This window comes from Triticum urartu, chromosome 5A (assembly GCF_056163025.1).
Source record: "Triticum urartu cultivar PI428250 chromosome 5A, HENAU_Tu73, whole genome shotgun sequence".
NCBI classification, from domain to species: domain Eukaryota; kingdom Viridiplantae; phylum Streptophyta; class Magnoliopsida; order Poales; family Poaceae; genus Triticum; species Triticum urartu.
The window spans coordinates 500,823,453-500,837,380 of record NC_141877.1 but is presented as its reverse complement, the minus strand read 5'-3'; the positions used below and the strand labels follow the sequence as shown (position 1 = coordinate 500,837,380).

Here is a 13,928-nt window from a genome sequence, read left to right as displayed (position 1 = left end):
TGACTATGAGTTGATATCACACTTCTATATGTATAACACAAGAGGTAGTTGATCCTACTTAATTAAGTACTAAGATACCCCGGCACATGCATTAGTCGCAAGTACCCCATATGTCCTATTTTTAGCAAAGTCATGCTAAAATTCACGGAAAATTTCAGCATGACCTTTGCAGAAAATAGGACATATGGAGTACCCGAATTTGCTGGAACAGAAGTTAATCGACATTCCAGCAAACTCAATGGCCTCTCGGGGTACCTGCAAAATCATTATCCCACCCCGCCCCGCTGCAACCCAACAACACCCCACAATATCATCATGACACGATGGTCGGAGACAAAACCCCCCTATATCATCACGACATGATGATTGGAGACAAAACCCAGCAATATATCTTCTAGCCATGAAACCCTACCCTGATTCTCCTTTCTTCCTCTTTTTTCACTTAAACCTGCAAACATGTAGGGAAAGCAATTAATACAAGGCACAAAAATGGCATGCTATGTAGCCTTAATGCTACAGAACATATGAAATACATGCCAGCAATATATATGATATAAACTCCAATAATTTTTGAATAAAAACAGTAGCAAGCAAGCAATTCATTTGACTAACTATTTCAAACAGTAGCAAGCAAGCTGTTTTCATGGTTGTGCATGGCTCACTTGATACCATGCACGATTTATTAATTCATGGTCGATCAAGTGTTACTCCGGGAACAGTTATTGAATGACCTGCATCATCAACCCCATCATTTTCAAAGGCAGCTATTGAACAACTCATCCAAGCAAAAGTTGGGCATGGCCATCATAGGGAGAAACACAATGATTGAGTTGTTTTTTATTGATATACTGTTGTGATGCCTTTTTGCAACTTCCTCAACCAAATACTACTATACCAAACAAGAAATGCATTTTTTAATTACAGCGGTAATACCTCCTGTATTCTGGTTCCAGTTGTGCCACCAAAGTTCAACCAGACTATCTAAGAATGTTTAGTTTGGTCTTTTCACACATGTGCCAGTTCTACCGCTTGAAATGTGCTTGCATTTTTTAGATAGATTTCAATCTGATTCCACTTGCGCTACCGAAGTTCAACCAGCCAGTTCCACCGCTTGAAATGCATAGACAACAGATTTTCAAAGGAAACAGTATTAACCAAGATAGTTAGAGCCAGAATCATCAACAATCTTAAGTATACGGGAATATATCACTTCCAGAAACCTAATCTGATAGGAACAGCAATAGCTTTTCCAATTATCCAAGATACTAGAATTCCTAAAAGACAAACTTAAAAATCTGCAACCCACATGCTGCTACTTCTCCACGTTGGATCATTTAAACAACACAACTGAATATGATAGTTCATATTCAAATTGCAATAATAGCCAAATTTTGTCTTACTGAACTCAAGAAAATAGCTCCACATAAATAGTAGTCTTAGTTGACAGCATGACTATAGATAACACCAAATGCTTTGCCAATCATTTGAGTAGACAAATTTTTTTTGTCTAAGATATCTTGATGCCACATTTTCTTCTAATTTCAACTACTACCACTTTTCAGGCTCACTATCCACCAGGGACATTCATTCAAAGTGGGTTTGGACCTAATTTGAACTAAATTCGAGAGGGATTTGACCTAAACCAACAAAAGAGAGAAGAAGAGGGCATGGCCGGGAGGGAGGAGAGGAGGAAGAGAGGAGAAGAGAGGCAGAGGGAGGAGGGCAATGAAGATTACCTGACCACGATGAGGTGGTGGCCGGAGCGGATACGACGGAGGGCGGAGACGGCGAGCTTGGGGGAGGCGGGGATAGACGGCGGGGAGGTCTTGCGGCTCGGTTGCACAACGGCGGTGACCTATGGGAAAGAGAAAGTGAGGCAGCGACCTACAGCGGATAACAAGGGAAATTAGATGAAGGAAAGGAGAGCCGGCTAGAGCGCGTGGCTACGGTGTACCTCGAGGCGGCGGAGACTGCAAGTGCTGCTCGCCGACGATGAAGATGAGGCGGCACGCGGGATCTGACGCGCGAGAGGAGCACAGGTGCCTCTGATGGCAGTGGATAAGAAGGGGGTTTGGTGGAGAAGAAGGCGTTGGAGATGCGGCGGCACAGTGGGTCGGGGCGGCCCAGTTAGGGGCGGCGGCGCAGGTCGGGGGCAGCAGGTCGATCGAGGGTTGTGTGAGATTGGGGATCGATCGGGGATTGTGGATTTTACAAGGGGGAGGGTTAGCAATGGCGCACCATCTAGTGTTGCACCATAAACGCAATGATAGCAATGGCGCACCTTCCCCTGGTGCGCCATTACTATTTTTTTGTTATTATTTTTAGTTGCATCTACTAATTTTTAGAAAATGAAGATCAAATTTGAAAACATTATGAATGTGAAAAAATATCATCAAATTTGCTATTTGAAAATATTTATGAATATAAAAAATATCATCAAATTTGTTATTTCAAAATATCATCAAATTTGTTATTTGAAAATATTTGAAAAAATATCATAAAAATTGGTATACCAATGGCACACCTCCTAGGCGTGCGCCATAAGTACCTTGATAGCAATGGCGCACCTTCTCCTGGTGCGCCATTACTAAATTTATTTTTATTATTTTTAGTTACATCTAATAATTTTTTATAAAATGACGATCAAATTTGCAAACATTTATGAATGTGAAAAAATATCACCAAATTTGAAAAAATATTCACGAATTCAAAAAGTGCCCATGAAATTTAAAAATATTCATGAGTTTAAAAAATATTAACAAATTCAATACTTTTTTTGAGTTGGAAATTCAATACCCGAATAAATACATAAATAAATATCCATGAGGACTAGAACAGAAGAAATACCATTAGTAGTTTTGCAAAACAAAAAAATATAATGGTTAGTAGTGGCGCACCTTGATTGTGGTGCGCCATTACTAGTTTTGGAAAACAATTGTTAGTAATGGCGCACCGTGTGTGTGGTGCGCCATTACTAGTTAAAACTATTAATGACGCACTGTGCGCTAGTGCGCCATTAATAGTTTTGGAAAAATAAAAAAAATTGCTAGTAATGGCGCACCGTGTGTGTGGTGCGCCATTAGTAATGAGGACACTAATGGCGCACCTGTATCTAGTGCGCCACTACTATATAGCAGTGGCACACCACATAAATGGTGTGCCATTATTGTCCATATTGGCTATAGCCCTTTTCCTAGTAGTGAGAGAGGGGATCGAGGCGCACCTGCCCGTACCCGTAGCGTAGCTAGGGGTGGCCGGACGGCGTCGGATTTGACCTCGCAAGCGGAGGCAGAGAGCGGAGGTCACCGGAGACGAAGACGACGGCGAACTGCGACGACTCCAGGGCCTCCAAGTGGACGCAATGGCTTCACCGAAGAGCGGCGGAGGCTCTGGAAAGGTTGCCCAGGCCTGGGAGAGGCTGGAGCTACCGTGGCAACCCGAGAGGATCGCCAGCACGCTCGATCTTGGGGACGGCGTCCCGCGGTCTGCACGATCGGGCCACAGCTACCTACACGTTTGTGGAGTGTGTGGGAGTGGAGGATGGTGCTTGAGGAGGCTGGGGTGGCTCCATTTATAGGCGAGCGGCGAGGAGTGGATCGGGCTCCGGCGGCGACACCTGGACACTGCGCCCGGCGACGAGCAGCGTCAATGAGAGAAGGAGAAGGCGACGCAGCTCACACGGGGACTGTGGGCGAACGGAGACGAGCACAGGATCACGGAGAAGGCGACGAGCACAGTTCGTACCGCACTGTTACGTTGGCCGGACAGCGCCCGTGCTCGCTGCGGAAAGCTCCGGCATCGGCGAGTGCCAGAGGGAGTTAAGGGAGTTGAGACGAGGGTGGTGGCGTGGTTTGGCACTCCATGGCAGTCGGGGAAGTGAGCATGCAAGAAATAGAGCGCTCGACGGCAGTCAGAGCGCGTCGACACACAGGCTGTCATCATGGACACGCGTGGTCACTGCGTGAACTCTGCCCACAGGCCGACCAACGTCCAAAGATAATGTTTGGCTTGTTGTTCGTGGTAGTTTTGAAGATTACCACGCTTTGGTTTGACTCCAGATGCAGTAGAAAAGATTTCACTCGTTTGGTCGGTTTACGATCAGTAACTTTGAGAGGTTACTGAGGTTAAATGGCTAGGAGTTGGAGGCTAGCAATCATCGACTAAGGTTATGATGCACAAGAAAAATCAGGTACAATGGAGGAAGTAAAATGGTAGTTTCTCTAGAAACCACCATTTCTGTCCAGAACAGAAAATATTTTCTATAGCAAAAATATTCCAAAAAGTGGTACAATATTTTTGCTCAGGAAGGTGCCCTATGGTTCAGAGAATATTTGTGATTTTTCTCAGATTTTTGTCGGTAAGAAAAATTGGGGTTGCTTTGGAGCTCATTGAACGAGCTAGGGTTTTGGAGGGGGAAAATGAATATTTTTCATCAAAGAAAAATATTCAAAATATTATTTTGGGTAGAACCAGAGAGTGAATGATGATTATATGGGGAATGAGGCACTTGGGTGAAAGCCAAGGGTACCCAAGTGTTTAAGTCCATATGAAAAGATTCAAAAATCTCCAAATTCAAAATCAAACCAAATGAAAAATTAGTGAAATAAAGGAGGGGAAAAACTAGGCTGTCACATCACTAAACCCATAGAGTTTTCCTTTGACGCACCAACCTGGAGTCTAAGCAAGAGCATGGCAGCCCACATCGCCATAGGACGCATCGGTGAAGTTTACCATAAGGAGCTTAAGGACACTATCTACCGAATATGTGGGCACCGAGATGAGAAATGGGAGATGATCAGCACCAGGAAGGACAGGTCCATTGCAGCATTCATCTAGGAGTTAAACCATCATATTCGTTGCCAGGAGAACCAGATGTGTGCAAGCATGATATATTTGAAGAAGGCGATGACAAGGATCACAGAGCTAGAAGAGGAGCTTAAGTCTACACGCGATGGATATGAGGAGGAAATGATGATACTTGTGGAGAAGAATGACGACATGACAAGGAAGCTAGGAGTGTTCATGGGAGACCCCGCGCCAGGAGGAGAAGACGACGAACCCAAGGAAATTCGTTCTGAAGGCAACATCATCATCGATGACACCGACTCCTACCCCGACGATAGTGATGATGATTATGAAGAGGAAGCTGGAGCAGATATCATGGAGTCTTCCACCGATCAAAATTTCTAGTAGACCACCATATGATCAGTAGTGTTTCCCCATGTATATAGAATAGAATGAGCACTGTAATGATAGTTAGATCGATTGTATGCCCTTGCTTGATTGATTGAGTAATATGACATGATTGTGTTTGCCTCATGTCCATATGGGTAGTACTTTTCTCCTTAGACCTCATTCTATTCTAATCTCTCCCCTCTCAAACCCATCAGATGCCTCCGAGACATGACCCCGATTTTGCTTTCCCACTAGAGCTTACATAGTTGATCCAGCAGCAGAATATCCTGATGCAGTTGCTAGTTCAGAATCAGGGCAAAAACAACAACAACAACAACAACAACAACCCACCGCCACCACCTCTAGTTGACAACTTAGCCCGCTTTCGGAGGTTACAGCCGCTGGTGTTTTCCAGTAGCACCGAGCCCACAGTTGCGGATGATTGGCTACCTAGGATTGGAAGGGAGTTAACCACTGCCAGTTGCACAGATGTTGAGAAGGTGTGTTTTGCCTCACACCAATTGGATGGACCCACAGCCGCATGGTGGGAGAATTACACAGCCACTTTTCCAATAGCCAATGTTACTTGGGAGCAGTTTCAGAAAGCTTTCAGCACAGCCCATGTATCAACTGGAGCTATGAGCATGAAGAAGCGTGAGTTTCGTAACTTGCGCCAGGGAAATCGTACTATGGCCTAGTACGTAGATGAGTTTAGCAAGCTATCTTGTTATGCCCAGAATGATGTGGCCACAGATGCCGCGAAGCAAGAGAAGTTTATGGAAGGGCTAAATGATGAGATGAGCATGCAGTTGATGGTGGCAACATTTAACAACTACGAGGAGCTGATAGAAAAGGCTCTTATGATTGAAGGGAAGCAACAACAAATTGAGAGCCGCAAGAGGAAGTATGGACAAGGAAAGTATAATTCTGGAGCTCAGTAGAAGCCTCGTTTCACCCCAAACTTGGGAGATTGACCCATAACCATGGAGGCCACACTAACAATGGAGGTAGTTCGCATAACCATAGCGGCCCCAAGAATGGAAACGGGAATGGAGCAGGCAGTAACCAGAACTGCTCTAACCCAGCCACACACGCCAAGAAGGATCAAAGTCACATTACCTGTTTCAAGTGCGGGAAGACTGGGCACTATGCCAATGATTGTCCGGAATTGAAGAACGGAAATGGCAATGGAAGTGCTGGGAAGAAGCCCAACCCTTTCAATAGGGCACAAGTGTCAGTGCCAAACCGGCGGATCTCGGGTAGGGGTTCCCGAACTGTGCGTCTAAGGTTGATGGTAACAGGAGACAGGGGTCACGATGTTTACCCAGGTTCGGGCCCTCTCTATGGAGGTAATACCCTAATTCCTGCTTGATTGATCTTGATGAATATGAGTATTACAAGAGTTGGTCTACCACGAGATCGTAATGGCTAAACCCTAGAAGTCTAGCCTGTATGACTACGGTATTGAGTGTCTCCTTTCCGGACTACACCCTCCGGTTTATATAGACACCGGGGGGATCTAGGATTACATAGAGTCGGTTACATAAGATGGAATCTTCATAGTTGTTCGCCAAGCTTGCCTTCCACGCCAAGGAGCGTCTTATCCGGACATCGGTACAGTCTTCAGTCTTCATATCTTCATAGCCCATCAGTCCGACCCATAGATAACAGGCCGGACGCCCGAGGACCCCCTAGTCCAGGACTCCCTCTCTAGCCCCCGAACCTGGCTTCAATGACAAGGTATCTGACGCGTTGTGCTATCTTCGGCATTGCAAGGCGGGTTCCTCCTTCCGAACTCCCAAATAGTCTCCAGACCAATTGATCGTGTCCGGACCTATAACACACACCACACACAACTGCAGAAAGAATATAATAACTAATGAGTCCAATCTGCTATCATCTTTAGTAATGTGATGTCACGCCTGTCCGGCCATAATTTCAAACCATTTTTCGCCCCACTTTTCGTGACACAGTTGTCATTGGCACGTCTTGTCAAAGCAGAGATGGTGTCCCCTTATTACGGGATTCCCATCAACACGGGCGTGGGTAACCCAATCGTGCCGTTTAGACAACCCTTGGGAGCAGGCGAATTTTAAGGCGAATGGTGGGGAGTTCGATATTCACCGCCCTTATAAGGAGATAAGATTCCCCTTTCTTCTCCCACGCTTTCTTCCTGCCTCTTCGTTCTTGACCTCCAACGCCCAAGTCCTCATTTGTTCCCATTCAAACAAACACCCAACCATGTCTGGATCCGGAGCTGGCGGCAAGTGGATGGCCTCCTCCATTGAGAGGAAAGATATAGAGGAGCTCCGAGAGGCCGGATACATGGCCAAGGAGATCGTTCACCGACTTCCGACCAAGGGACAGATTGTCCCCACCCCCGAGCCTCATGAGAGAGTGGTATTCCTCACGCATTTTCTCCACGGGCTGGGATTCCATCTCCACGCGTTTGTACGCTGATTGATGTTTTATTATGGGCTAGACTTCCATGATCTAGCCGCCAACTTTATCCTTAACATCTCGGCATTTATAGTCATGTGCGAGGCCTTTCTCCGCATCCCACCTCATTTCGGCCTATGGCTGAAGATCTTCAATGTGAAGCCAAAGGTGGTGAGCGGTCAATAGCTAGCGTGTGGAGGAGCTATGTTGGGTAGGATGCCCAACGTCACCTGGCTCAAAGGTTCTTTCGTGGAAACAGTGAAGGGGTGGCAATCAGGGTGGTTCTACATCACCGAGCCGCGCGGCACAAACTGGATGGCGGCCCCCGAATTTTGATCCAGAGTTCCGATGTGTCTCACCTCCTGGCAAGAGAAGGGCTTAACCTAGGGTTCTTTGGTCGAGCTGGCAGGGCTCCAGACGTGTGTCCGGAACATGATATCCAACAAGATCAAGGTTGTCAATGTGATCTAGTTTATGCTCATCCACCGGATCCTCCCGTGCCAACGCCGGAGTTGCTATTTGTGAGAATTCGATCCGTCCAAGCAACAGACGCTGCTAGAGCTCTTCGGCACAACGCACGAGGATATCTGGAAAGTGCTCTTCAAGGCTGGCGAGACGCCACCGCCTACAACCGAGGATCGTGGGCTTAGCTCAAAGCGCCAAGCCAATTCGGTAAGTTCTTTCATGCTCTCAAGGCATAATCTTTACTAGCGTATTGTGAGAAAGAAGTCTAAGCCCTCCTATCAAATTTTTCCTTAGGTCTGGACCGACATAGCGAGGCGGATTAACTGTCCAGCCCCGCTACCCGAAGAAAAAGAGACTCCACTCCTGACGAAGATGTTGTTCCGGCGCCTTATGACGTGCCAGAGAAGAAGACCAAGAAGGTGGCCAAAATGGACCAGGAGTGGCCTTCGTCGAAAGGATACGTCGGACCTATCGTCCGGAGACGACGAGGAGGAGGAGGAAGAGGACAACTCCCCCTTGAGGGGGAAGGAATAAAAGGGTGGCCTCCATGAACCTGGAGGCGAAGGCACCCAAGAGGGGGAAGGGATCCCTCGCGGATAACTCCGCGTGGGATGACGATAGCAGTGCGGAACGAATACCCCGGACCAAGCCTCGGGCCGCTTCATAAGTACCAAAGACCTTAGGCTCATTCAAATGTATGGCCCTTCCCCTTTGCCATATTAATATGTCTAATTTTTGCTATTGCAGTCCAGCCCGCAACAGTTCTCCGCAATCCTCGACAGAGGGCTCACTAGACTCAAAGGAGATGGCTAGCATGTCGCCGCCACCTTCTCACTCTACCTCGCCCAAAGGCGATGACGTGGTGGTGTCCGAAAGGGACTTTCCCAACCAAGGGGAGGCTCCGGAGATCGTCAGGGCGGCATCCAAGGATGACTCCACGGCCGTCGAACACATGGGGGAAGAATCCCCCATGGGGACTGATGGTGGGGGCCGAGTTCCATTCGGCCCTTAGCCTGATATCATTCCGGAGACCTGTATGGCTCTGGAGTCCAGTGAACGACTTTCTCCAAAAGGAGGGGGTGTTCCTGTTCCGCTGGTGACCTTTGTCCGACCAGAGGCGCCAGATGATCTGCTGGAAGCACTTCGAGGTGCTTCCATTGTAGATGAACATTGTGTCCTTATGGGTACGGTGATCAAAAAGTTTCAGCCTGCCAAAAGCGGGCAGACCGAAGCCTGCACTAGCCTTTTAACAGGCTTTGAGGTAATAATATTTGTAGAAAGAATATCATAGTGTAGACAGTAGCCCCTGATGCTCTTTTCAGTGTTCGGAAAGAAAAGCTGAACAGAGGATCAAAACAATTTCGCAGGAGTCTAACATATGATGTCTATGTAAATAAGCAGGTGTTGCTACTGGCTGCTACCGCTCATACTGCGGAGGTCTCCGAACTAAAGCGGAACCTGGAGCGGGCCAAGGAAGAGCTCAGCCTTGTGAAGAAGCAGTTGGAGGACAACCAAGGTATGAAGTAACTTGTGCGTGTATGTTAGGAAGGATGAATTCTTCGTGCTGACTAAAGTGTCATGGACTATGCTAGGGGCCACGACCGAGGTGGCGGCCCTCAAGAAAGCATTAGCCGAGGCCGAGGACAAAGCGGCCAAGGAACACGCTGTACGCGAAAAGCACGAGGCTCGGGTCAGCGAGGTTCAGCAAGAGCTCAAGGATGCCGTTAAGAAGTACGAGTCCCTGGAGCGTGATTCTAAGACGCAGGCGTCCAAAATTGTGATGGCCCGCCACAACGCACAAGAGGGTCGAGCCGAGGCCCAGAGGGCCCTTCAGGAACTCCAGGCGGCTAAGAAGATTGCGGCGGGTAAGGCTTTTCATTATGCAAAGCAAGTATGTGAAGGAAATGCTCCTTTTACTTACCCGAATTTGGTGCTCTACAGGGGCATTTATGGATTTGCCGTGCAGCGTATCCGATGCTGCTAAATTCTATCGAGCCGAGGAAGGGAGTTCGACGGAGAACTTGTTCTGGTCTCAATATATTGGACCAAAACATCCGGTATCCTTCAGCGACCAGCTGAAACAGTTGGTCGAGCTGCACAAGGCGGCCGAGCTGGCCATGAGGGACCTGATAGTCTGGCTATGGCCTGCCGCGCCAGTACCCAATAGCTGCTTCGGGCTTGTGAAGCGGCTTGTTAGTGCCAGCACGCGACTTGAGGTCGTAAAGCGGTCGGTCTGTATTGAAGGTGCCGGATGGCCTTTGCTCGCTGCAAGATGTGGTGGGTGAAGATGGATGCCATCGAGCTGACCAAGGGGCCGCCGAAGGGCAAGGACCACCGTAGACCCGAGCGCTATTTTGCGGATATCCTACAAGGGTCTCGTATTGTAGCCACACAGTGCGGGCGGGACATTATTTTTGAGTGAATACACTCGTATTTTGTCTTCTATGATGATGACAACAAATCCGATTTGTAATATAACATATGTTTTGATTGTGTCCTCCTGTGCTGCCGTGTTGTATGAAATCTGAGGGTTGGCCAGTCGTCTGCTTTTGCCCTCACGTAGGTAGTACGGAGGTGTTCGGGATGGTATCTAAACAATATTGATCCAATTATATGGTCCTTGAAGGAGTTGTTTAGCGCAACGAACCAGGCAACCAAACTATACGGCTTGAACACCCTGACTTAGCCATAGGAGTTTTATAATAAAACATGGGCGCAGACCCTGGTATATGAACCAGAGTGCTGTCAGCGTCTGATTGGGAAGTACGATCCTTCACCAAATTCGGAAAAACCTCCAATGATTTGAGACCTCTAAACAGCTGACCGGCTCTCGCCGCATCATGACAGTCAGTTTTCTGCTTTCTCTACTGAGCTGCTCATCCGGTTTATACCAGGGCACAATCGCAGTAGTTCTCCCTTTACTAACCTAGCCGATGAAGCGAAACGTAGGGTAGCAAGCACAGGAGCCGGCCAACCCAACTATTGACCAAATACATGATTCGGATCCAATGCATATAATGCTAAATTTGGGGTGCCGAACTATACTTATAAGAAGTGTTCGGACTTCTGTTGCCGTAATGTGGGGTGCTATAAAGCCCTTGGCAAACATCAAAATGTACCAAAGTGTACGGATGCTACCTGATGGGGTTATCCACGGGGAAACTGAAAAAAAGAAAAGAGAGAAAGAAAACAGAAAAGATGTAAAGGTAAAATGCTGGGGTCCTACAGCTCCAGCTACAAACTGTTTTCATTGTAATGTAATTAGTACATCAAAGCGCATTGATACAAGTAGTGCAATAAGAAACAGGCTATTTAACATGCCGAAACCAGGGGTGAGCTGCATGTGGGTCCTAGAAGAGAGGTAGAGTTATCGTTAATGGAATCACCTAAAAAGTCCCCGTATATCTATGCTCCTCGCCATCTTGGTATATTTATCCTTCAAGAGGACCGATAACCAGACCACCCGATGGGGCCTGTAGGATTAAAACTTGCAAGAAAACAAGCATAAGTGAAATGATGTGTGTATGCGATGTCGGTTGAGCTGTGTCGTGGATCACAAACTAGCTATGCCTCCGTCGATGCCCAAGGAATTTTGAGTGCGTAGTTATGCACGCGCGGAGCACATGCCACCGCTTGATCGGGACTGAGACGGAGGCCGAATTGCAAGTCAAGCTCCTGACAAGCGGATCTCTCCTGCTGCAGAGTAGTCCAAACCCTCTTAAGGGTGTCCGAGGGCTCGGCAGCCGAATGAAGGTTCTTCTTGAGAAGGCCGCTTTGTACTTCTGCTGCTAGGGCAGCTGTGTGCTATTCTGTATGGAGAGAGCGTTCCATAGTTCCATTGACTTTTAAGACGTCGCGTGGGCTGGGCATCTTGAGCTTGAGATAAGCATAGTGTGGCACTGCGTTGAATCGAGCAAATGCAGTTCGTCCGAGCAGTGCATGATAGCCGCTTCGGAATGGGACGATATCGAAGACTACCTCCTCGCTTCGGAAGTTTTCCGGAGATCCGATGACAACCTCTAATGTGATCGAGCCCATACAATGGGCCTCTACACCTAGAATGACTCCTTTAAAGGTGGTCTTTGTAGGCTTGATCCTTGATGCCCATTTTTTGCACTGTATCCTGATAGAGCTGATTGAGGCTCCTACCACCGTCCATAAGGACACGAGTCTGGTGGAACCCATCAATTATTGGGTCTAACACCAGTGCGTCTGAGCCTCCGTGACGGATACTGGTCGGGTGATCCCGACGATCAAAAGTGATCGGGCTTGACGACCATGGATTGCATTTTGTGGTGATTGGCTCTATCACGTATACGTCCCTGAGCGCACACTTGCGCTCCCTCTTGGGAATGTGGGTAGCATATATCATGTTCACCGTTTTGACCTGAGGGGGAAACTTCTTTTGTCCCCCTGTGTTCAGTTGTCGTGGCTCTTCATCATTGCTCGCTTTGCGATCCCTTTTCCCTATTCTCGGCGTTTAATTTGCCGGCCTGTTTGAAAACCCAGCACTCTCTATTTGTATGATTATGAGGCTTGTCAGGGGTGCCGTGAATTGCCATGGACAATCAAGTATGCGGTCCAAGATGGATGGGTCAGAATTGTTCCTTTGGAACGGCTTCTTCCGCTGACCGGACTTAGAGCCACTGGATCCGGCGTTGACCGCCGTATCCTCGGTGTTGTCACTATTGTTTCGGCGCTTGTATCTATTGTGTAGGTACTTGTCTTTGCTGCTTTTAACTTCAGTGGTGCCGGCGTCGCTTGCTTTGTTTTTTTCTATGGGCCAACCAACTGTCCTCGCCTGCACCAAAGCGGGTCATGAGTGCCGTGAGGGCCGCCATGGATTCTGGCTTTTGTTGGCTGAGGTGGCGAGCGAGCCACTCGTCGCGGATGCTATGCTTGAAAGCTTCTAGAGCTTCGGCGTCCGGACAGTTGACAAATTGGTTCTTTTTAGTTAAGAACCTTGTCCAGAATTTCATGGCGGACTCTCCGGGCTGTTGAACTATATGGCTTAAGTCATCAGCGTCTGGAGGTCGAACATATCTACCCTGGAAGTTGTCGAGGAAAGCCTCTTCCATGTCCTCCCAGCTGCCAATGGAATTTTCAGGCAGACTATTTACCCAATGCCGAGCTGGCCCTTTGAGTTTTAGAGGGAGGTATTTTATGGCGTGGAGGTCATCTCCGCGGGCCATATGGATGTGGAGAATGAAGTCCTCGATCCACACCGCGGGGTCCGTGGTTCCTTCGTATGATACTATGTTCACGGGCTTGAATCCTTCCAGGAATTCGTGATCCAAGACATTATCAGTGAAGCAATGAGGGTGTGCGGGGCCTCTATATCGGGTCGTATCGTGACACAGCTCTGATAGAGTCCGTCTGCATTGCTCAGCCCGCGCATGACTGGGTTTGTCACGTCCGAATAGGTGGTCGTTGTCGCGTGTCGAGGCGCGTTCTTGTGATCCGTAGATTGATCTGGTATGTCCTGCTTTATTGTTCAGGTTCTTCCAGAGGTCATATGTATGGTCGTGGGCTAATTTACCTCTACCTGAGTGATGAGGCGGGGCGGGCTAGTGTTCGGCATGAGTTGATGTTTTGTACCGACCACGTGGTGGTCGGTCAGCCGTATTGTGCGATGGTGGTATGTACTACGACGCCTCCTCATTGAACTTAGGTCGCAATTTGCGCTTTGGGTAGCTTTTGGTTGGGCACTTGAGGCCGTATTCTTCGACTGCTAGGACATCAGTCCATTTATCATTGAGCAAATCTTGTTTGGCTTAAAGCTGCCGCTACTTCTTTTCCAGGCTCCTTGCCGTAGCTATTAGCTGGTGCTTGAAGCACTACTGCTCAAG

At 47.9% G+C, this 13,928-nt stretch overlaps 1 pseudogene; it reads right to left on the bottom strand.

Annotated features, from left to right (window-relative positions):
• Positions 1-438: 438 nt before the first annotated feature.
• The window catches only part of LOC147972273 (uncharacterized), a 107,098-nt pseudogene continuing 93,608 nt past the window's right edge, over positions 439-13,928 (bottom strand).